This window comes from Rhineura floridana, chromosome 5 (genome assembly GCF_030035675.1).
Source record: "Rhineura floridana isolate rRhiFlo1 chromosome 5, rRhiFlo1.hap2, whole genome shotgun sequence".
Taxonomy (NCBI): domain Eukaryota; kingdom Metazoa; phylum Chordata; class Lepidosauria; order Squamata; family Rhineuridae; genus Rhineura; species Rhineura floridana.
Window position 1 is genome coordinate 70,566,746 of NC_084484.1, and position 25,697 is coordinate 70,592,442.

General features: G+C 40.7%; 1 long non-coding RNA gene across 3 annotated transcripts in view; it reads right to left on the reverse strand.

Annotated features, from left to right (window-relative positions):
* LOC133384996 (uncharacterized) overlaps positions 1-25,697 on the reverse strand; it is a 97,232-nt gene that overhangs the window by 38,472 nt on the left and 33,063 nt on the right. Inside the window, exon 1 of one of the 3 annotated variants that reach the window (XR_009762749.1) lies at positions 12,768-12,864. The exons of 1 other annotated variant lie outside the window; for it this stretch is intronic. This is a non-coding gene — a long non-coding RNA (uncharacterized LOC133384996). Of the gene's footprint in view, positions 1-12,767; positions 12,865-25,697 lie in introns of those variants that run through there. One more of the 3 variants, XR_009762750.1, reaches the window with a different exon arrangement.

Genomic DNA, 25,697 nt, shown 5'->3' on the forward strand with positions numbered 1-25,697 from the left:
GGCTCAGTAAGTCTGTTCTGAAGCAAGTGTGGGCGGCATGCTGAAGAACCTGAAGGAGGGTAGGTTAGAGGGCGGACCTGTGACGCCCTTCCCTGGCTCTCCCTGTCAGGTTCCTATCTGCTCGTGGTTACTGCCTGTCACTAGGCACCACCAGGGACTCCACCAGTCTGGACTGTCCTTTTTTATGGTTTCTCTCCCCGCTCTAGCACAGATCTCAACAGATCCCCCTGCTAGGCAGCACCACCAGTCACGTCCTATAACCAGTATTCCCAGAGACTCTGCCTGAGTCTCTCTATCAGGTTACCTCTGTGACTGAGTGCTTAAGCTGTCCCACTCCCTTTGTATCAATGCAGATCATTCTGGTTTGCTCTGAATACTTGTGGTGTTATTCTTCCCTTCCCTTTTGTCACTTTTCAGCCTTGGTAGTTACCTTACCCTCCCTTCTGGTCTGTGAAACCCCAGCCAAGGATCAGGCCTTTGGTAAACCAAAAATATTTATTAAATAACAGAGATAACAAGATTTCTTTATAAAGGCACTTAAGCATATGGTTTCATCTATTCCTGAGGTACTGGTCTTAGTATTAATCCGAACTCCACCCTCTCCTCACATCCACCAACTCTCCACACAATCTCCTCTCAAAAACCCACCAAAACAACCCACCACGTCCACACTCCACCTCACATCCACCCAGATTTACCTGACATCCTTCCATTTATACTGTCAGCCATTTTAAACATTCAGCCAATCATCCAGCATTCTACTGCCCATTCACTCCCTCCTCCTCTTTCATTCCACTTACCATGTATCTCCTATACAAACAGCACTTACCATATATACACTAATAGAGGAACATCACAGGACCACCCCACTGTGAAGTGTAACATGCTTGACAAAATCCAATATGTTTTCAGAAGATGACTGTGTTCCAAATTATTGGTCCCACTAAGTTAAAAGCCTTGGTTCTCAGAGTAACTAAATGAATATAGAATGAAGCTGCACAGCTGCAAAGCATGAGATCAGGCAAAAAGCTCCCAGCATCAGGTCAATTCATGTTTTCCCTTTGACCAATACTGAAAAATAGTTCTGGGATGTTTCCAAATGCGTGTTTATTGTAGGATCAATGCTCCTCAAGTATGCATATTTTCACAGAATCTGCACAGTGTCATTGGTGTCAAAATGACAGTTCATATCCCCCTCTCCTTTAAACCAGATTTTCCCTTTCTGGCAAAAATCTAATAAGTTTAATATAACAAAAAACAACTCTGCTGTGAACATTCCATTTGTGATATCTCATTTATTTATTTATTTATTTTATTTTATTTCATTTTTAAACCGCCCATAGCGAATAGCTCTCTGGGCGGTGTACAAAAGATTAAAAGTACAGAAATACAAAATATCACAATAAATAAACTGAAACAAAGAGATTTAAAATTGTAACATTAAACGCATTAAAATGCCTGGGAGCATAGCCAGGTCTTAACCTGGTGCCGAAAAGATAGAAGCATCGGCGCCAGGCGTATTTCTTCGGGGAGGCTATTCCACAATTCGGGGGCCACTACAGAAAAGGCCCTAGATCGAGTAACTGTCCTCCGGGCTTCCCGATGGGTTGGTACCTGGAGGAGGGCCTTAGACGCTATTTGCAACACTAAGCTTCCATCTGGAAACACCCCAGCAGCACCCAGGAATCTTTGAAGTCCACCATGAGGTAAAGTGCCCACATGTTAATTATAAAATGGAGCGACATTGCTGCAGCAGCTAACATAGGAAGCTGCCTTATACTGAGTCAGACAACTGGTCCATGCACCTCACTGTTGTCAATAATGACCGGTAGCGGCTCTCTGGGATTTCAGACAGCAGCTTTTCCCAGCCCTACCTGGAAATGCCAGGGACTGAAATGAGACTTTTTGTGTGGAACACATGTGATGTACCACTGCGTTATGGTTCCCTCCATAGACCCATCCTCTGTTGCAGTTGCTCATACAGAGATGGGATCATGCTCTCCAGATTGTGAACTGGGAACCCTAAAAGTTGGGAAATAGCGCTATCTTAATGTGTGGCCCTGGCATCAAGACCAACTTCTTTACTAACTCCCCAATCCATCCTGTCCTGGAGGATAAGAATTCTTTCTCGGAACCCCATTAGAGCTCATTGGATCTATTCTATACTACAATACGTTTGTCTTTTATTAATGTCTTCCCCATCTCCATTAACAACTGAGGCTGAAACACAGGAAACTTTAGCATAGATATAGCACTAGCATCTGTTTCTGAAGTTTGTTTTTAAAAAAAATCTCCTATGACGAGAAATATTAGGCATTATGTTGTATCAAGTGGATTTGGAATGTATTCAGCCCACCAGATTGGTTTGGAAATAATGCAACCATTCAGTTTGAAACTGATTAACTTAAATCTCATTTTAAATCCATATCCTTTCCCCCAAGTTGTAAACACTTGAGTCAAAGGCACCTGAGGGGAAGTCTGATACTTCAGAGGGATCATTGGATCCAATCTGTTGTTGCTTATTCCTGTGCGTTACATTAATTCACCTGGCCTAATCAAATTCCAAATAGCCTTGGAAATGAAAAGTAAAACAAAGTGAAACTTGTTTCTCTTGACCTTAGGTGATTTTGATAGATACTGATGGTGTTTTCCTCAAAGGCCCATATAGTGTAATACTAAAAACCAATATACATCAAATTAAATACTGAGGCTGTAAATAATATATTTCACAGGTAATCCTGCTGAAGTCAGTGACATGGCTCAGAAGTAATTGATTTCATAGCTTCAGAATAACTTCCTCTGTTTTTTGTGGTACTTGAGCCCAGGTACTCATTTAGAAAAAGTTTTTATTAAAAAGTTACCTCGAACATGTCCTGTATGCTTTATTCTCATTGCTGAGTTACAACATTCATGCTGTATCACCCACATCTGGAATACTGGTAGCTTCCAAGAAGGCTAGAACCTCAACATCTGTCTCCCTAAAGGAGGGGAGGGGAATCTCCAAAAGCTGTTGCAGGTCAGCTCTGTAAACCATCTTGTTCCCTAAGGAAAGGATGGGTTTCCAAGCTTGTATTACACAAATCAAATATATCTGTTGTCATTTTTCAGGAATGAGAAACCTGTGGCCCTCCAGATGTTGTTGGACTACAACATTCATCATTCCTGACAATTTGCCATGCTGGTTGGGGCTGATGGGAGCCAGAATCCAACAATATCTGGAGGCCTCAGGTTCCTCCTCCTTGGTTCAAATCATACCAATCTCCTAGAGGCTAGCATTAGGTAGTTCATCCATGTACTAGATGGATTGGATTAATTTAGCAGAGTTACTTAGCACACAGCTTAGAAGGTGGCTGTATAAGCATACTTCCCTTTGGTTTCAATCACATACACACTTTTGTCAAACCTTAGTTTATAATAAGAAATACATACTTGGATAGGGAAAAGGTCCTAGTTCTAACTAAGTTGGAGATGCAAGAAGCCATGCTTGCTCCTTTGATCTCAGTAGAGAGAGAGTCAAAGGAAAGCTGTCTCTTCTCCCAAGGTGGGATGAAGAAGGAGGGAGGAGCAGGAAATGAGGCCAGTGACCCCTAAGAGTATCAGTTTACCCACCTGAAAGAAGGTCAGCACAGATCAAGTCGGAAAGGCAGTCTAGAAGCTTGGCGGTTCCCCTCTCTCTGTCTACTTTATCCTCATGCAAACCCACCAACAAGCTGAGTTGCATCCCATCACTTCCAACACCATATCCATGGCAGGAGAGTGTGGACATTTGCACACACTCATCATGTTTACAATGTACCATGAGATATGGTTCATACTTCATACACACATGATCAATGTGATCCTTGCCTCTAATACAAGTATTTGCATTCACCACCATGACGGAGGGACTATTCTGATAAGCATGAGCTGGTCTGATATTACTACCATTGTTATTGTTGTTTGTCAAGCACTTGAAATAATACAGCGTGATCTGCAATGAATAAAACTGTGCAAGTCCTTGCAGGAACAGGTATCCAAATTAGTTCACAAAACCATATTTTCTTCCTAATAGCTCAGAATTGGTCATTAATTACAGGTTTCTAAAAACAGTTTTAAAGTTTAATATCCCTTTTATGAGTTTATTGAGCCTGCTCAAATAAATTAATATGCAATTATATCAATGTAGAAGTATTATGCTTTTAGTGAGTTGATTTTTTTAAAAAATAGCATACATTTTAAATTCAAAGAATTTCATACCTATGCCAGTCAGAATTGCAGTTCACAGTCTGTTCCTATATGTGGCTAACATCTCCTCCTTAAAGTGTCAAACTGAATATCACCTGGAAATCATTTTGAATTATTTGATTTATGGGGCTCTTCTTTTAAAAAAAAATATTATGAAGAATGAACTTGTATTTTTTTAGTGTAGTTTTTTCACTGACTCATTAACAAATGATTTGATATCATTAGTATTAATTCCCATCTGTTATATGCTTTTGCATTAGTCCCAACAACTTTGTTCAGTAAAAACATTGATTTAACTGTGATAGAAAATAGGAAAGCTTCCTCAAAATCTAGATCACAATCACTCAGCAATGGTAATGTGAATTTATTATTGTGATGGTTCACAATCCATCAGTACACCCCATAATTGCCACACTGAGATAACGCATGATAATAGTGTGTTAATAAAATTGGGGGCTCTGTCAGGACTGGCGCCAGGCATGACTGGGCCGGTGGCACCATAGCCCAACCCCCCTCATACATGGCCATAGCCTATGCAGTGCAGGGCTAATAAGCCTGCCCACACATCCCACCTACCTCTCCTGTCCCTGTGAATGACATGTGCACTATGCGTGCATGCCTATCATCAAACAAGATGGCGGCAGGGGCATCAGCTACTTAGGGAAGACTCTACTGCCATCTTGATTGACGGCAGGCATGTGTGCGCTATGTGTGCATGCCTACCATCACAAGATGGCAGCAGGGGTGTCAGCCCCTTGGGGAAGCCTCCACCAGTCTTCTTGGTTAATGGCAAGAATGTGTGCACGGCGCACACATCATTCACATGGATGGGAAGGATAGGTGGGACACAAAGGCAGGCTTATTGAATCCCACGCTGACTGAATTGGGGGGGGTGCCTGGGAGCTCCCTCTCTGAGATCCGTGGCAGGGTTGGAAGTGGATGCTGCCATGGATCACAGAATGGGAGCACTACTGGGCCCTTCAGGGGCCCTCAGTCGGGGCCCAGCCTGGTCAGCCTTTGGAGCGGGTCCTGGGCTCTGTAGTACAATAGCTTCTATTAACCATACTCATATGATGGCGTTTACCTTCAGGTCATACATGGGGATTATAATGCATACACAGGATGACACAAGCACATCCTGCCCTGATTTACAACATCAAGAAAACTACAACACACACAGTGGGGATATGTACATTCCAGGGGTATGCACTGACACTGTGTATACTCTTAATTACAAAGGGAATCAGAGTGATTCTGGGAAGGTTGTCATGTTTCCAAGTTAGATGGTGCCATTAACAAGGTGCATCAGGGACTCCCTAAGCTTCTGAGTGGCTCTGTGGCCTCAACTGTCCAAAAAATGCACACCAAGATGCCTAGGGAAATGGTGAGAGCTCACCCATATACAATTCATGTGCACCTATCAGAATACTGCTGACCTTTGAATCATAATGCCTGATCCAGGGACTTTCTACCTGCACGTGTGGTATTCAATGCTAGTCCTACTCAGAGTAAACTCAATGACGTTAATTGATATGTCTCCTTTAGGTTCATTAATTTTAATGGGTCTCCTCTGAGTAAGACTAATTGGAGACAACCTTACATTATTCATACAGAGCTCTTCCAGCAAGAAACACCACAATCGCTTATATCAGGGATGGGGAACTTCTGGCCCTCCAGGATTTCCCCCTCCTGATTTGCATGGTGGAAGCATTATTCTGTTACTGTTCCCTCCTCCGTTTAAGTGAATAGGAAATGTACAGTTTTTGACTTTTGTATGTATCTGTCCTATTTCTTCTGAGCACCACTTTCACAAACACTCCCAATCCCAAGAGAGAGCAATCTTTCTGTCATATTTTATAGTTACAGAGATAACAGTGTTTCAAGGAAGGATTTGCCTTGAGTTACATTTTTAGAAATACTCTTGAGCTCTTGAACATGTGGTGTAGAAGCAAAAGTAGAAAGAAGGGGTTTTCCAGTTCTGCAAATATTCCACAAGTTAGAAAAAGCAATATTGACAACAGTTTCACATAAGGAATTGTGTATATTAAAGTTCAAATGCCAAACAACTGATCAGGAAAGTGGGGATAGCATGTCAAATTGGCAATTTACATACATGTAGGAGTTCTACAAAATGTCTTAAACTCATATTTAACACAGCTTTTTCTAATTAATCTAGACTTTTCAAGAAGAAGAAGAAATTGAGTAAATAGCATTTTAAAGTGTTCCTTTCTCAGACTCAGTTTATCCCCCTTGCACTAATGAATATTATTTGACAGTCCATATTCTGAGCATGGGTACATTTTTATAAGGGCACTGAAAGATTTTTGCAATATCTGGGAACTTACTAATGGACTGGATGAGAGGCAATAAACTTAAGCTCAATTTGCTTCAGACAAGACTGAGGCACTGTTACTGGGTGGTTCCCTAGACAAGTTGGAGGGGATGTGGCCTGCTCCTAATGGGGTTACACTCCCTCTAAAGGAGCAGGTGCATAGCTTGGGGGTATTCCTGGATCAGTTGCTTCGGCTGATGGCCCAGCTATGACCCTATTTGGTCAGGAACAGCCTGACATCTGTTGTCTATGCCCTGGCAACCTCTAAGCTAGATTACTGCAATGTGTTAGACATGGGGCTGCCTTGAAGACTGCTTAGAAACTGCAGCTGGTGCTGAATTCAGCAGCCAGATTGCTCACCAGGCAAGATGATCTGAGCACATTATACCAATTATGGCACAACCGCACTGTCTACCAGTTAATTTCTAGGTTCAAATCAATGTGCTGGTTTTGATCTATAATGCCTTGTACAGCTCAGGACCCCTCCAGAGCCTCCACCTCCAGAGCCTCCACTTCCCATATGAACCAACCAAACCTGCATTTGGTATCTGAGGCCCTTCTTCATGTGTCCCCTCAGAGGGAGGTACAGAGGTTGGCAACGCAAGAGTAGACCTTCTCGGAGTGGCCCCCTGCTTATGAATGCTTTTCCCAGGGAGGCATACCTGGCACCATCATTATAAATTTCTAGGTTCCGGGCAAAAACATTTCTCTTCTTCCAGGCATTTGGCTCCTAATTTTGGAGGGCTTTTGTGTTGGCATTAGGCCGTACTGCCTAAGGATGTTTTCATCAGGTCTGAAAGAGTTACAAGCTTGTGTCTGCAGGAGCAGCGTTATCAGCTAAGACTGGCCTGGGAAACAGACACGTTGCCATGGTAACGGGTGATAACAGCTTGGGAAAAAGTTCTATTGCTCTTCTGTTCTGTGCTGTGTTGTCTGGGTGTTGTCTCTGAACTGAGAGCTTCTCCTTGAAGGGGGGGGGAGAAACTCTACTTGTATCTACTCTTAAGCCTTTGGCCTTAATGTCTAAGTAAAGACTCTTAAACTTTCTCAAGCCTCTGTGATGATTCTTTACCATTTTACATCCAACGTAACGTGTTGTTTCACGCAAGAACCGCCAACCATCAACATTTTGGAGGGGTCTTGATGTTTTAGTCTCTTTTTGGGGTGGGTTCAGAGCTTGGAAAAGTTACTTTTTTGAACTACAACTCCCATCAGCCCCAGCCAGCGCCATGCTGGCTGGGGCTGATGGGAGTTGTAGTTCAAAAAAGTAACTTTTCCAAGCTCTGGTTATTCTACCATTGTTATGTTTGTGTGTTTTTAACTTTTTATTTTGTTTAAGTTTTTATACTGATTTTAACTTAGCGACTTACAATCAATAAACAAGTTAAAACAAGTTTATTGATTGTAAGTTGCTTTGGATTTTTCTTCAGAAAAGTGACTAACAAATTTAATAAACAAACAACCAACTATCTGGGACATTGGTACCGTCAAAGGAAAAGCAGTTTCAAAAAGGCTCAGAGCACACTTCCACAACAAAATGTACATCTTTGGCAAGATGGCAGCTGGAAAGAGTATGAATATCACTTCGGAATACTGACATTTGTAACTGAGCCACAGTTTTGCTTAATGGTCTTTTTTGTCTACATTGGAACCCTCCTTTCTGGCTGCTGAGTGAAATGATACCCACTGGTGTCTCTTTCCTATAACCCTTTGCTGTGGCGAAGCAAGCCTCTTATCTTGTGTATCCAAACCAACTATTGTATTTGGTATTCAAGGAATGCAAAGTAGGAAGCAAACATTTTTTCCATGGTTCTTCAAATTAGAATGCATTTTATTTTATTTTATTTTAAATAAAACAGTTTCCATTACTATTTCCTATAAGATGGGAAGTACAGAGCCACCTACGCTAGGCCTAGCATATCAAGGCACAATTGTGAATGAAGGGCTACAGCTCAGTGATAGCACATGCTTTCCATGCAGAAGTCTCAGGTTCAATCTTCTGAACAGCCACTGCCAAACAATGTCAACAGTACTAAGCTAGATAGACCAAAGGTCTGACTCAATAGAAGGCAGAGTACTATTTTCATGACCCCCCATGATCTACTAAGGTAAGAGCAGACCTTCTGGAGGCTCAGATAATATTTCACAGATGCCAAAACATTTTTTTAAAAGGTATGGGTGGAATCCAGTGCACTTGTTCCTTTACTGCAAGGACTTACACTTGTGCAATGGAACTTTCTCCTCTCTTCTCCCACCGTGTGCACCATGCGCCCTCCCTACATCTGGTACAGAGGATTGGGAAAACCCACAGAACAGATTTAAGGGAAGCGTGGGTGGAGGGGGGGGCAGAAATTCTATTGCACAAGCATAAATCCTTGTGCTAATGGAACAAGAGACTTATTTATGTAAATATTTTTATGAGTGATATTCGGCTATTTTTTTGTGCTAGCACTATTTTATTTTATTTATTTGACTTATTAGTCGCTTATCTGGCTGAATTGTCAGCCACTCTAAGCGATGTACAAAGCAGAACATGCAAACATCAAAACATTAAGAGACTAACAATAAAAACTAACAGTAATGGAAAAGCTAAAAAAACAGGCAGGTGGAGATGCTTGCCCCTTGATGGTCCCAGCACAGTCTCATCCCTGCAGCAGCATGACTCAGCCTGCAGCTCCTCCTGATAAGGCCCAGGCAGAGGGGTGGGGCAAGGCAGGTGGAAATGCTTGTCCCTTGATGGTCCCAGCACAGTCTCATCTCTGCAGCAGCACAACTCAGCCTGCAGCTCCTCCTGATAAGGCCCAGGCAGAGGGGTGGGGCAAGGCAGGTGGAAATGCTTGCCCCTTGATGGTCCCAGCACAGTCTCATCCCTGCATTAGAGTTAGCATTAGCACAATGGGGCTCCCCCCTCTCCTTCCCCCATGCATGTCCTCTGCCATTGCCAAATCTGTTCTGCAGGTTGAGGGAACCCCCAGAATATTATTTAAGGGGTCACGAGGAAGAGGAGAGGGGAAGATTGTTCTGCTGTGCAAGGAGAAATCCTTGTGTTGATGGAACAATTGCCTTAGCGCTAGATTGAATTCAACCCTATGTTCCTGACTCTTAAAGAATAGTTGGTGTAAATATAAGTTTCCTTTAAAATAGTTTTACTCATATGCAATTGTCCTACTTAAGTGTAATAGCCATTTTTTACAATGACAACTATTGGTGGTATAGGAATTAAAAGGTGCTTTCCATTACCCTGTATAAGACCTCCAGTCATATTATGTTTTGTGAGCAGCAGCAGCAGCAGCATTTGAGCAATAACACAGAGTTACTCCTTTATTATATTTGGAAATTTCATCATTTGGTTATGGATGTGTATTTGTATGTCATAAAAATAGCTATAAACATGTTATGCTATAGCAGAAAGATTTATGATAACCAAACTATTCTTTTACATTACAGCCTTTCAGTTTAACAAGAAGCTATAAGGGGATCTACAGCCATCATCCATTATATTCTCCCTTTGTGTTCTTGATAAAGTATGAAATGGAATGCAATTCAGGATTTTGAGGAAGTGAGGAATTTAGAGATCAACTATCTGAGGAATTTGGTTATATTGTTGTAGTGTCACATACAGTGACCATCACTCGTGTGTGTGGTGACATCGTGTGTGTGTGTATTTCACATATAGTCTTGGATGTCCACTCATAAGTCATTTTTATATAATTTTCATTGGGTTTGGGGTTTCTTCGACCTTGTCGATTTTCTTTTGCATAACTGGGGACTTTCACCTTTGTTTTTGTTGTGATGTAGGGCTCAGTGGCAGCTGGTTCATATTGGAAATCAGGAAGACCAACAATAGGTGGAGCCAGAGCCAATGAGAGGCGGAGCCAACTAATTCTACTTTTGTCTCCATTCTCCTCCTTACTAAGTTCTACAAGGACAACACTGAGACAAAGAAAGGAACTGACAGGCAGTTCCATTTCTGGACTGGATGTAAGTAAGAAGGAAGACAGGAAGGGGCTGGCTGAGGGCAAACTGAGATTAGTGGGCCACTGCCCCACTGACCCTAATGGACCAGCCTCCACTGGTAGGACTGTACCATATCTCTTGCCTGACAGCATGAGAACTATACCATATGTCCTGCCTAAACGTTTGAATCATTCCTTTAAAAAAAAATCCTGTCTGTAGAAAACCACTTTGTTAAATGATTTGGGAAAGTACAAAAATGACTATGCATAGATTTCATTAATCAATACATTGCATGGCAGGCCTGGACATATAATAACTGTCTACCTTTCATAAGCATGTTAGGTTTTACTATATACAATTTTTTTAGCTTTTAAAATGGCTTTGGTTTTTCACGTAGAAATATACTTGAGTTCTGAAATCAAATCAAACTGTTTGGTATGACTGAAATTTAAAAGCCACACAGCCCGGGTTAGGAGTCTAATTTGCTAAATACAAGCTTCAAAGCTATGAAACTTCACTAGTATCTGATTCCCATCCCAAAACATTGTAACTCTGTTTTTCTTTCAGATAGTTCTTGCTTACATTTGTTAGCTGAAAAATTAGTGGCTTATTAAGCAATCAAGATTTAATCATATAAAGATTCTTTCAAAAAAATAACTAGAAACCTCATACATTTCACAGTCTCATATAAAATCAACTGATTGCAATTTTATTAATGATTCCTTCATGGTTACACATGGAACTAATAAGGACATTGGTTAAATTTCTTGGGCGGCTTCTTAAAGTGTTTTCTAAAATCTTAACAGCCCTTTTTATGCAAGAGCGCTTTGAGAATGATAATGTGATTAACCATTTGCACTCTTTCCTCTTCATGTTACAAAAAGAACTATATTTCTGCAAAGCACTATTCCCATATGGTATTTTTATAGGACTTGTACAATACCATTATGCCCTTTGCTTTCAAGGCATAAATGAATAGTCATATTATTTTAATTTTATATTTCTACTAGAGAATCTACTTTCCTCGGATTAATCCCTGCAAGGTATCTGCAGTTTCTGCAGAACCTGACTTACAATTCACCTTGGCTTATGAATCACTTCCTAGAAGGGGGATAATACAGTATTCAGAGGAAACTTGCAAGAATCGTATCAGGTTTAGGTTGCTTTAAAAATGGAGTGTATATTTACAGGAAAATGTTTCCTTAGAAATAAATATTTTCTTGTTTTATTTGGCTGCACCGGATGATAGTTAGATTATTATAATACAAGACTATTCATCAAATAGTCTGAGACACAATGAAATTACTGGAAAAGTCCAAACCTCCAGATGTACAGATTTTTTTTTACATAGGTTGGATGTATATGGGCCAGAATATGGCTGTTAATAGAGATTTCACAGTTTTATAACAACATATGTAGGCACCGTCCAGCTCATTGGCTTCAAAATTAAAGACATGTCCTCCACAGCAGGAATTGCCAGCCTTTTAGGGGCTGAGGGCACATTTGCAAACCAGATAAACTGTTATGAGCATAATATACATGCTGCAACCGAGCACACACTGTAACCTCTCCTATTGGCTACACACTGCAACCTAATTGGCATTATCTAATTTCAGCAGTGGGAAGAGACGCTGGTTAAATTTCTTGAGCAGCCTGCATCAGGGAAGACTTCTGCTGGTGTATGTGCACCTGCAGCCTAAAACTTCAAAACATGAGAACCCAACCTTAACAAAGCTGAATTTCAGAATTGGGCTAAGTAATATACTAGCTTAAGTTATTGAAATGATTAATATATTTTTAATATAAATTTAACACAATTTAACATAATTTAAAACAACCAAAATATACAATTAAAATGTCATCAATACAAACATATAGAGAGAGGGAAAGCTTGCATAACAAACATGATTTCTCACTATTTTATATATATGAAGATGCCAACTTCACAAGGGAGTCCTGTTGTGAGGACTTTGCAAAAGAACACACACTAACAGGACTCCCTTGTGAAGTTGGCATCTTCATATATATAAAATACACAAAACACATGTGTATAATTCCTCTACATCTGCATAAAAAACCATTCACTTATACAATATAACATGTAAGTACTGCATGTACCCTGGTCAGACTGTTGGTCTAGAACTGGTCAACAGATGTTTTAAATTTAGAGTAAGTTATAGAAAAATACAGTTAGAATACCCCATAGAGGAATCTTCATTTTTCTTCTGTGAATACTTTATGTTATATCACTCACCCTTTGTAATATGAGCCTCTCAGGTTAAGTCAAATTTCTTATATATCAGCCAAGATTTCTTACTCACTCTGGCTTCTGGAGTTATATAAGTGGCAGAGTTCTTTTGAAATTTTACTTAGTCACTCTTAAAGAGATATCTTTTACCTGGATCCTGGTATAACTTACTTTCTTCTACTTTATACACCCTCCCCCATAGAAACTCTTCAAAAATATTGTTAACCAACCTGCACAATTTAGAAACATCTCCACTAGATGCTCAGAATAAACATTTGCCAATGATCCATTGTAATCACTACCCTGAAGAAGGAAACTTTACAGTAACATAGTCCATTCAAGTCCCTAGGCATTGTTGTATCTAAGGTGTGGATCCAAAATAATTCTCTTTCCTGTAGTTTATGATGTAGCCATAGATATGGAGCTCTCTCTCTCTCTCTTTATCTGTAGCCCTTTTGGAGCTTACAATTGTGTGAAAAGGAAGATCAAGGTCCCACTGGTGGGTCCATGCTGGCCCTGTGTCCCACTCCCATCCATTTGTTGGGGAAAGATCTAAAACAGGGTGCCTGCTACACACATGCTAGTTCCCCATATAATTCAGAACCCTGCACGATCAGGTTTCTAAATCACAAGGGGAGACTACATATATACAGCAGGCTTCCTGCTCCATGGGGAGGCACATCAATCAAAGATACAGTGACAGGATGATAGAGAACATCTCGAATCTCATGAGAAAAAATGACTGAAAGAAGCTTATATCTATCTCTATATTCATTCTGAAAATATATACTTATAGACTGAATCATTTAAAATGTAGTCTCCTATCAAGTCTAAGCTCTTGCAATATGGTTTCATAAGATAAGCAGTGGACATTCACTGTCTGCAGACTAGGAGTGTTTGGAGAGCTGCAGAAGCAGCAAGATGAAAAAAGAGCCTAACCAATGGAAAGCCCATTGATGGCTCAGAAACAGGAAAATCTCATAATAGCAAACAGGGCAAACAAGGACCAGAACTGAAATCAAGGAGATAATCTGAGAGACTGTTAGAAGAAGAAAGAACTCTAAGGTGTGGCAGAAAGATGGAGGGAAGCAAGATAGGAATAGGGACTGGGAAGTCAAAAAAAAAAGAGCCCTGAAGACTCAGGAAAGTGACTGAGCCAAATACATAAAAATTTTATCCCCTGCAATTGTCCAATCAGGTGAGCCATTGGTGAAGCCAACCGAGTAATCTGTAGGAAAGCACACTGCAGATATTCAGTCTACATGTGGAGAGAAGATCATGGTTCCTCCTGCTGACTCCACCCTCTCAGCATGCTCCATGTAATTACATGGGACAATATCCACACAGGGCCTAACTATGTAGATTCCTGCATACACAGTTTCAAATTCCATGAACAACAATTACAGAACTGCAGTTTGGATCTATGTGCGGAACCAACATGCATACCTCAAATTCTGCATAAAATATGAACTGTCGGCTATTGAACCAACCATTGAAGTGAATATTGATAATTCAAGACTACTGGGGCCAAGAATAGTCTTTTCCAGGCAATTGTTTAAGTTAGAAATGCAGAACCTATGACCCTCAAGATGTTGTTGGGCTACTCCCATTATCTCTTGGCCATACTGGCTGTGGTTGATGTGAGTTAGAGTCCAACAACATCTGGAGGGCACAGGTTCAGGCTGAATGAACAATTGTGAGGAAGCGTATTGTAAGATTTTCACAAGATTATTGTATAGACAAGAACTTGTAGGTGACACCACAAATTACCTCTTAAATGCCATATTTAGGGTCTGTGGGATCTTGAATAAGGATTATAACTGAAGTTCATCCACTCTGAATATGGGATGGAATTAAGCTGCTAAGCAGGGCAGCATCGTATTCCTATTAGGTCATAGGCACAAGGCTAGCTGAGAGGAAAACATCTCTAGATTCATGATCCATGACTCAGTTTACTATAGAGGAGAGATCATGAGACTATATTAAGGCACTCTCTCAGATGGGAGTGGGGGAACAGCAGACATATACGGAGGGAGAAGTCAGTGGTGGAGGCCTGAGAGGAAGGAAGAAATATCACCCGGCACAGCTAAAAATCCATCTAGACTGTGAATGATAGAATGGAAACCAGTTGTCCCCAAGGGAATCTCCCAAACACTGCTGCCAAGAAATGTGAGATATGTTATGCTTGCTTATATGTGTATATTCTATTGTGTATATGTGTATATTCAATAAATGCTATGGGTGTTTATCTTTTGGTGCTCTTACTTGACTAACCTGGATTAATGAACAACTGCTTCTAACCAATGAATTGGCAGTCACCCTGTGACAGAACAGGAAGGTAGTGAGACATAGTGGCAAGACCCGTCCTAACTTACATGCATTCATCTGAGAATCAGAACAGAATCCACACGCTTACAACTCTAGGTGCATAAGCTTTTTCCATATTTGGGAACCCTTCTTTTTCCGAGTTTCTCATCAGACACCCCTATATGCATATAAGCACTATTTCATCCTTCAAATGAGCACATGTAGGTTATGTGTGAGAGCTGCCATTGTGATCCTGTTCCCTCTTGCATTCATCTTAACTGATAGTCAAAACTGATCTCATTTTACTAATAGAAGTTAAGTATTGTGTATTCCAAATGAAGATATTCAAACAACAGAAGTCACATTATCAAGATATATTGATGACTGCATTGGCCTTCAACCACTGGCTCATTGGGCTGGCATAGCCAGTCTTTCAAAGGAGCTCACTATAATGAAATTGTACTCTTTGTTACTGAGTGGAACTCTCACATGGAGGCTTTCCTGATGCCTGGCCTAGACCTTTGCTTCAAAATGCATCTTATGCTGTTGCACCTTGGCTTCCATGCTGTTCAGGTGTTCATGATTCTTTCTAGGACCAAATGCTCTGACAGGAGCACTGGGTTGACTCCACCAGTGTGTTTGCACCATGCCAAGCTCCCTGCTGCCTTGCCCCTCACCCTCCCAGTAAGCAACAGCAACCCACCTGCCAAGAAGCTATCATAGTGGCTCCGCTCATCTGCTGAGCTACTTCTGCTCTTAGTTTGTCTTATACCCCAACCAGTGAAGACCAATGGTTCTGATGTCAGTGGGGCAGTGAATCTGCTCCAGGTTTTAGTCCAAACTTCCCAGGAGCTTCTAAGGTTCTGAAACCTATTCCCAAAATATGTTCATCACCCTGGACAACCCTTGAAAGTTCAGATTAAAACCTGGAACATTCATTGCCCCACTGACATTGGAGTAACCAGTCTCCACTTACCCCAACTGAAAACATATTCTTTTCACACTCAGACCTAGATTATATCATCCTTAGCAAGAAAGGAGAAAGGTATGCCTTTCTGTCTCATTAAGAAGACTGGAGGAAGATCCAGCAATTGAAAGCATTCAGCCTGAAATCTCCCTAACAGATGATGCACCTGCCAGGTTTGCCACCAGCTATTAAGGACATTTCAGCAGTCCTTCTGGTTTCATCAACCTTCTTGCGTGCAAATCTCACAACAATATAAATAACTGTTTTGTTTTCTTCCTTCTCTTTCATGCATATACTTATAAGGGTTAAACTTCAATAAGCCAGTCTACTTTAAAACATTTGTGTGCAACATACTAATTGATATACACAACTGTTTCATTTCTCTGATTCTGGTAAAGATCCACTCATCTGGTTTAAAGTGATCTTCCCCAAGAGACAGCAGCCAAGAACTCAAGTCTTTTTGTGAGGTGTGTGCACTTAGCTTGTGAACCAGAAGTTCATTCTTTATTAGATGCAAGATTTCTGTAATGCTTTATGGCATCTAGTGCCTCACATATAGCCAAAATGCTAAACCTAACACCCGTTTTAAGGCAGCCTCTGAAAGTATGGCTTCATACCATACAAATGTACAAATCAAGTTTGACCAGCTTATGTGATTCACATCCATTTTCAAAAGCCAGGTGGAAACCAGGAGCGTTAAAAAATATTATTGAAAAGGACAATGGTATAGTGTGGTATGCTAAAAAGTAGGAGACTAATGACTGGACCCATAAGGAGGAAGAGTCATTAAAGGAAATTCAAATGCCTTTTTGGCCCCAAAGGTGCTCCCCACTGCCACTGCATTAGCCTGTGAAGTGGGAGGGCTGGTTTTGAAAGATTCAAGCCCTTCAGGAGGGCTGGGAGGGAAACTAATCAGGTTTTGGCACAAGATTTGAGTCTCACACTGACACGCAAATGGCCAGCTGGGAAATCTTCTCTTTGTCCACCAGTTGCTTAGTGGACATGTAATTTTTTTCCCTGCCTTCTATGCCTTCCCTCTCCACCTCCTCTGCATCAGTTTCTAGGCTCCTACCACTCCCACATTTAAAAGTGGCCTCATGAGCCTTGGCTTGCCACAGTAATTTTGCTTCAGGGCTGGGAACAAATTTGTCCTGGGGTGACATAACTTGCATATGTACGTTGTGTCATGTTGCTCTGTGTCCTTCAATTTGCCTTTCCTCAACTCTTCAACTTTGTTAAATATGATGGCAGTGTATGTTATGGTGCAGCCTTCTCCAACCAGGTGCCCTCAAATGTTGTTGGACTCGAAATCCCACCGTCACTTGCGAAACGTCAACACGCTATGAGAGACTATCTTGGGAAGGGGGGAATTATATTCTGAATAATGGTGAAAGGGGGGAATGGAGCAAAAAAGGTTGAGAACCACTGGCATAGACTATATCCACGGATTTAGAGTAGGCAGAAAGAGAAAAGAGTATTCTGGAAGAAAGAACACCAGTCTGTGTGTATGTGTGTAACAAAGAGGGAACTCTAAAATAAACCTGTTCATCTAATAAGCATAGCCTGAGTCTCCAGGTTTATTTCTCAGAGTCCCAGGCCTCTGAACACAACAGATTGCAGCCTAAATGGTACAGCGTGGGGGTGGTAGCCATTGCATTTCCTTGAGGATAATTCTGCTTTGAGATCTCTTTACATGCACACACACCAATTTTTGCATGGTGGGGCTGGGGACAACAGTCTCAGCCTGAGCTGCTGGCCTGAGAAGCAGGACAAATTTCTACTATTAACAATTACATTTGCTGTATACTTGGCAGTCCACTGCATGCCTATTCACTTATCAATAAAGAATAAACCCAAACAGAAAGCTGTGGCCTATAACTACCAGCCTGTTGTGACTGTCTTCCTTTGGATTTCACTTGTTTTATTTTTATGAAGAAACTAATATTAGTGCTCTCCTTCACCTTTGTGTGACCATACTTTCCCTAGCAAAGGGGAGTGATGGTAGGGATTTCTGGAAGACCAAAGCCATTTGACTTGCCGAGGGGCAGGGAGAGTTACTTGCATTTGACAAAGTGTTGAGGGTTCTCCTTTGTTTATGCTTTTTTAAAATATGTAAAAAGTAAAAGCAAATGAAAGCCTACCACTCCAGTTAGCCAGCTTGGTGCACTGTTCTGCAGCTGCCCACTTTAATCTTTTACATTAAAAAGAAAAGCTTTATTTTAATTATACTTTGAACTTTTAAAAATACCTGCTTTTAACTTTTTCTTTTATTGACCATTTTAATGTTTGCTTTATTTTGTGTGAACCACTTAGAAATTTTATTTACAATCAAGCATTTTATAAAGTTTGTTAAATAAAGGAAAAGAAAAGAAAGATGAATGCTCACCATCTCATAAAAAGTAAGCAATAGGGATGGGATCTGTTGGCCAGTGTCAGTTCGAAAGCAATCTGTTGATCTAACAGGCTGGTATCGATGTGAGTTCTTTGTCCACTAGCCACTGTTTTTACCTATCCGGCTTTTTTCCTCTCAGAAAAAAAAGGAAATTAAAGGAAATATGGACAAATTGAAGGCATATCAATAATATCAATATTTTAGATGCAAATTAAAAAAAAATCAATTTCTGAAAATAGCTGTGGAAAATCACTACATAAAATCTGATCCGCAACTATAGCAAAATAATTGAATTAACAGAAAATTCAGTACCAAATCCGAATTGGGTGGAATTCCTACTCCTACTCTCTTAAAACCTCTTAAATTCAGCTGGGCCAGATGTTGGCCCAGCCTTTATGAAAGTATAATCAAAACCTTCAAATTAGCTTTTTGATTTTATTTATTTGGGATCAAATTTGCCTCTATCTGAGCAGGTGCCTTTGTTATCTTATTGTCCACACCAGTACTGATCTTTTATCGGTGCCCTCATCCAAGTTCCAACTCTATGTGAAAGGAGGAGTCTCACAGTGAGAAGCAGGCCTTTACATCAATTGTCCCTAAGCTATTTAATGAACGTTCCCCACCTCTGAATTCTGCAAGTCTCCTCTCTACAGGTCTTCTGAAGGAGATTCAAGATTCCTTCCTTCCCGATGGCTGCTAGTTCAGCTAGCTGGTTTTGCTTGTTCTTATCGGTACTTTTTTGTTTTCTAGAAAGAGTTTGTTTTATTTTACCTGTTTTAACACAGTGCATGACTGCTTACGTGCTGCAAAGGCGACTGATAAATTATTTTAATGAAGTTTTTTAAAATTAGGCTAGGGTGCCTCCAGACTGTCAGTATTTTATAGGAGGGATTCAAGCACATACTGGGAAATTTAGGTTTGTGCAATTAAAGTGTTCTGTTGCCCTAACATAACAAATCCACTTTGAAAAAGAAAGTGGTTGTGGTTAAGAAAGTGACAGGGAATGCATTGAAAAGTGTGGAATAAACATCCTGCAAGCCAATCAGGATGAATACTCATTGTGGTATAATCCGCACAAACAAACTGGAAGAAATTTCACCTCCACATAAGCTTTCTGCAAGCAAATCAAGCTGAATGCTCAATACATAGATGATCTGGAGGAGCCCCCAGAGATTCCATATTTTGGAACAGACACTATGATGTCCATATCATCAACCCTTAGGAAACTCTCCTGTGCTCCCAGGAATGGTTGAGGAGCTGCTGGATCATGTGGATCTCCCTCTCCATGGAGAGAGGGTTAGGACTGCAGTCAGAGGAGGAGGTCCACCACCTGAGACCTTCTTCTTGTGGCAGCAAGAAGCTTTGCTACCATCACTCTGCCAGTGTCTGGCAGCAATAGAATCTGAAAAGGGCTGTTTCAGTGGCAGATCACGGGGGAGGCTTTGAATCCAAAGCCCTCCTATTCCCTAATTCCTCCACCAACAAGAGAGACAAACATAAGACGAGTCTGTTGGATCAGGCCAGTGGCCCATATAAACCAACATCCTGTTCTCATGGTGGCCAACTAGATGCCCGTGGGACGCGTGCAAGCAGGACCTGAGTGCAAGAGCACTCTGCTCTCCTGCTGTTTCCAGCAACTGGTATTCGGAATTATACTGCCTCTAACCATGGAGAAAGAACATGGCCAATGTGGCTAGTAGCCATTGATAGCCTTATCCTCCATGAATTGATCTAATCCTCCTTTAAATACCTCCAACACAGCCCTGGAGTTGGCATATTTTCCCTCCCATTTAAACCAATGGAAGAGGAGAAAATTTAAAAAGGTTGATGGTGGGGAGAGGAAAAAAATCCCACCAAAACGTATTCTGTCCTGACTGGAACAAGCTCAGTAGGGCTTATGGATTGGTGGTTCCTCTGCCACTGACTCTTTCCCCCAACTTTCTTAGGATTAGCCTAAGAAAGAGAGCCTCTTGTCTGATATCTAGCAGCAGATACGTAGAAACAGTTTTCAATCCTTGTAGTTTTAGGCAACAACAACAAAATCTATAAAGCGTCTTTTATTTACAGGAAGGCCATCTCTAAAAACAAATGAATCAGCTTTTATGGAAAATTAGCTTGGAAATAACCATACTCTCCATCTTCATGATATTTAACAGATGTATCATCATATGACTACTTTAAACCAAAGAAGAATTGTTTTATCATGCACTGAGGCTATATTTTTGTGAGCTTTCACCTCATTTCCGTATATGAAGACAGCTTCTTGGAAAATTCCACTAGTAACAAATTGACTGATGACTTCTTGAACAAATTTCCTCAAGCCAGAAAAGGGCTAATTCGTCAAAGCCTTGGACGATGAATCAGATGAATCAAATAGGTTTTGATTAGTAGAACACCCATGTTGTGGGGGAGGGAGAGAGAGATGCGCTGCTGGCGAAGTGGCCTTGCTGCCTGGCCGTCTTTTCTACCATGAATACCGGAGGTTTGCCTCTGGTGATTTCTGGCATTTTATGACGACAAGAAGCAAAATACTCCATATGGTATATATTACATAAAGCTGAAATATCAGGCTAAAGATGGGAGGGTGGGATTAGGAAATTTTGCTGTTTTTCCCCTCAGTACTCATCAACAACTTATAACAGGGGTGAAGAATCACAGGTCTTGAGACAAATATGGCCCTCCTGGCCTACCTATCCTATCCTCAGAATTCTTCCTACGCTATGCTCCTTCTGAGGCCAAAGCGTTTATACCAGCCCTGCTCTGTGCCCTGCTTCCATGGGTAGAATGTAACACTGAACTGTGAAAGTGCCTCTTGCTAGCCCAGATGGGAGATATTGGCACATGTGTATAGAAACCTCTGACTTTGGAATGGCTGGAATGTAGCCTACTGTACAAAAGTTAAAAGTCACTGTTCTGCCCACTTATGCCTCTGCCCACGCCCACTACTGGCATATGGCATATGAACCTAGAAGGTTCCACACAAGGGGATGCAGCCCTTGGCAGAAAAAGGTTCCCCACTCCTAATCTAGAACCAGAGGAGTATTAGTAACCAGAGAACCACTTAGAGAACCACTTAGTAACATAGCAGAAGTGTGCCCAGCACCCAACATGATTTGTTTCTTTTTTAAAGGTAGCGATACTAGCAGCATCACAGTGTCTACACTACACAGGAATGTGTTAGAGGGCAACAGAGGAAATCAGGCACTTCAAATCTTGTTTTCTCAAGACACCACCAAATATTCCTGGAGATTCTCTAACCTCAACTGCTGGATATGCTAACTACGAGAGAGAAATAACTTTTTTTTTAACCAGCTGCAAATGTACAGTAGAAAACTGCATGGAATATAGCCCTTTGTGTAACAGAAACGATGCCTCAAAAAAATGTCATCAGGGCTTTGTGTAATAAGCCATGCATTGACTGGTCTAAGAAACCATCTGGAATTGCTGTACATTCTAGAAAAAAATTATTAAGAAAACTGTACTTATGGCTTCTTCCGAGAATTAGGCTGTCCCTTATTGACTCATTGACAAATGGAATTTAGGCCTCGTTGAGATATCACCTGAGCAGCATGATTATCACCCTCTGTGTAGTTAGTTCTATGCATTCAGGGGCATGAGGGGCATGGTACATAACTATGTAATTCATTATAATCATGTGCATGGAAGCTTTATACATGACTGTAGTAGCATAGGTGTAACTAGGGAGGTGGCAGAATGACAGCACTCAGGTAACATGTGAGCACTTCCAAAGCCCCAAAATAGGGGACAGGAGGTAATAGCAAGATATCCTCTTTTACATGTTCTCAGTGCTGGTGGTTCCCAAAACTGGGATGAGGTGCCTCACCTTTTCTAAGTACAGAAACAAACAAGGAAGTTTCCAGTTCAAGCAGGTAATTCTGGATTTAAGGAATTAACTTGCATTAATTATGCAAGAGAGTGGGGTAAGACAAGAAAGGAATTGAACACACTGGAACAGACTGAGATGTGGCAGAGATGAATGGAGGGGCATGGTTTGGGAAAACTGTTGGTATATATAGAGGGGGTCATCCATTGTGTAGGCTCACAGGCACTTTGGGATGTTTGGGTAAGTGCTGTGAGCACCATCCCCTGTGGTCCCTTCTCCCCTCAGATCAGTACAAACCCATTCCCAAAGAGACAAAAATAAGAGTGTGTGCATACACACTGCACTTCTCCAAGGGAACTGGGCAAACTTCAGATCCAGTAGAATTAATCTGACCCTGGAAATGCATATAGAGCTGAAAGTAGGAAAAAGTATCACTCTTTCCATTTCCTTCTTCACCTTGATGTCCTTCTCAAGAGAGAAAAATGAAACCACTCTCACCACCACATGACCAAGGGAGACTGAATGGGGTTGCTCAGAGTGAATGGGGTTGCAGGCACCAGGGGAACCCTCAAGGTCACCATTGTACCCATAGGCACCACATTGGTGACTCCTGTTCTAAAGTATAGTACTTTACTTCCTACTATTATGATTTTTCCAGGTATGAGTACGTATAAGAAAGTCTGAACTAACTGACACTAAGAAAAGCAATGAGTGTAAAGTAACTAACTGGCATTGGAAAAGTTGCATCAAAAACCAAGTCTTTTCATAAGCATTAAACATCATAACATCTGGACTTGTGGTTACTTGTAACTTCACTCAAATAATTAAGGTTTCGTTTTGTTACTTTCTTAAAGTTAACCTGAGATTTATTTTATTAGTTGTTTAAAGAATATTATACAATATATTACATATTAGTCATTATTATGAAAAGTATTGTGTGTGCACATTTGAACAGTCTGAACAATCAGAATTTGAACAATTCACCTCTCTTTTAGAGAGAAAACAATATTTGCTCGGGGAAGGCAGATAACCCAGTTTTACTTAAAACTACTCTGAAGGAGCTGAGGCTCTCACCAAGGTGATATCAGCAAGAACTCAGGTGTCAAGCTGTTGAAACCAGCACGAATCCAGGCAGAAGTAAATGGGAAGTATTATCTGTGAAAACTGTAATCCCAGAAATGAACAGCCATTGACATGAAAGCTAAGGTAACTTCTTGCACAAGCAAACAGAAAGTGGATCTGGCCAAGATAGTACCTAGGGCCTTTTGTTAATATAAATTCTTTCCGCAAAAGTCCAAGCTCCAGCACTGCCTGAAGTACTTTGATCTGAGGGCTGTTTCCTAGTTAATACTTTGGCAAAAATGACATGGGCATATTGAGAAAGGTACAGACAAAAGAAGAACAAGGAAGTTAACTTTCCTAACAAGACATGTGCTCCACCCAAGGACGAGGAAGCTCAGACTTCAGTGATGTCATATCACATTCTGTTGCTACAAATTACTGTGGGCAATGGGTATTCAGAAGCACACTGCCTCCAACTGTGGATAGAACATAGATCTGTGGCTGGTAGCCATTGACATCCTTATCCTCCATGAAGTGGTGTGATTCTCTTTTAAAGCCTTCCAACTTGGAGGCCATCACCACATCTTGTGGGAGTGAAGAAGAGTGAGTTAATTTCATTTCTCAACTTGCTCTTTATTCCAGCCATATTGACAATGCATAAAAGATTGTTGGCATGGGTTTATTAAGGCATGTTGTTCACATACAAAGGCTACATGCAAGCATAGCTAATGGAAACACTAATCTCCAATCCTGTCTTGCTGTTCTCGTCACCCTCCAAGAGTTGGAGGGTGGAGTCTGAAGCAGGAAGCCCCTTCCACTCATGGAGCCTTCCTGGGTGATTTAGAACCCTGCAAACCTGGCATGCTAAATCATGTGAGAAGCTCCTCAACTGGAGAAAGCTCCCTAAAGGCTTCCCAACTGCACTAGAGAGGGGCAAGAATTTCAATTCAGTTCACATTTCAAGCCGAATTGATCAAATTCACAATTTCCAAAACAATATAAGAACTGAAACACAGCCTTCCTTCAAAATTCGCACTTATTTGAATTTTTCAATGTAGTTTAGCAACCAATGTTTACAAAAATGCATATATTAGGGGAAAGTGTGCACAAAAATGAATGTATCCATTAAAATAACATGCAAAAATGCATCATATGATGACAAATGGCTTGCAAAAATGTCTACATTAGTCAAAACTGCCTACACAAATGTTCAGTAAACTTTTTTGGAAGGACTCTGTGTGCTGCTGCAGCTGTTGCCATTTGCCCACAACTTTGTCATATTCTCTTCTCCTGCTCCAGGTACATAAAGGGGAGGGGTTGCCTGAGGTAGCACCTCAGTACACACCTCGGCAATGCACAAAGTGCAATGCTAAGTGTGCACTTAGCATTGCACTTGGAGTCATCTTGGAGTCTGGAATCCACGGCCTCCCAAGAAAAATCATTGCTGCAAGTGCTGGAGAGAGAAGGCAAACCAACGAGCTGTTGTGATTGAAAGCCTCCCCTTCTTTAGAGTGAATATTGGGGACTTGAATGATTTTTGTTCCTCAGTTTAGAGGCGAGGGAAGTGTCATTGCCATGTTGGGAAAAGTGCTTTCTATACCGCCAAGGTAAGATCCTGGTGGGCAAAGTTTCTGCCCCCTTGAGTGAGAAACAAGTGAGAGTGTTTGGTATGAACGTTGTACTTAGATTATGTGTGTGCATTATTTGGCTGTATGTAGATTTGAGTAGTTGTCATGGTGATTTTCATGGTATGTACATGTGAGTATGTTGTTTTTAGGATGTGAGGCTGAATTATGCAGCTGCTTGTAGAGTGCGATGTGAGTAAGCTTGAGTGTGTTGGTTTAGAATGTTGATATGTTTAAATATGAATGTGCTCATCTTGTATGGGTATGTTTCAGTAAACTAAACAATATCTTTTTTTCAACTGTAATCAGACAAAATTCTATTATAAAGGGGGCTGGCTGTTTTAATTGTTGTGCTTTTTATTATACTGTGATTAAGAAATGAGTTGATTTGTTTAATCTAGTATGTTTAAAAATAAGCTTGTTTTAACTGGGTTTTTTTCCTTGAAACCTAGGGAATATTTTGTTTAGTTTATTATGTAAAACATGGTTTTTTCTTGTCTTTCTTGTACTTAATTTTATATACAATGTTTATATTATGTTGATACTAAACAGGATGTTTTGTTCAGTTAATTGTATTTTATTGATTTTTTTGCAGTTGATGCTTTGACTTGTTGTACACCGCTTACAGTTTTATTTAAATATAAGTGGTATATAAATGGTCTAAATAAATAAATAAAATTTGCAGTAAAATGCTGGAGAATTCTCATTAAGATTTAAAACACACACACACACAAATTGC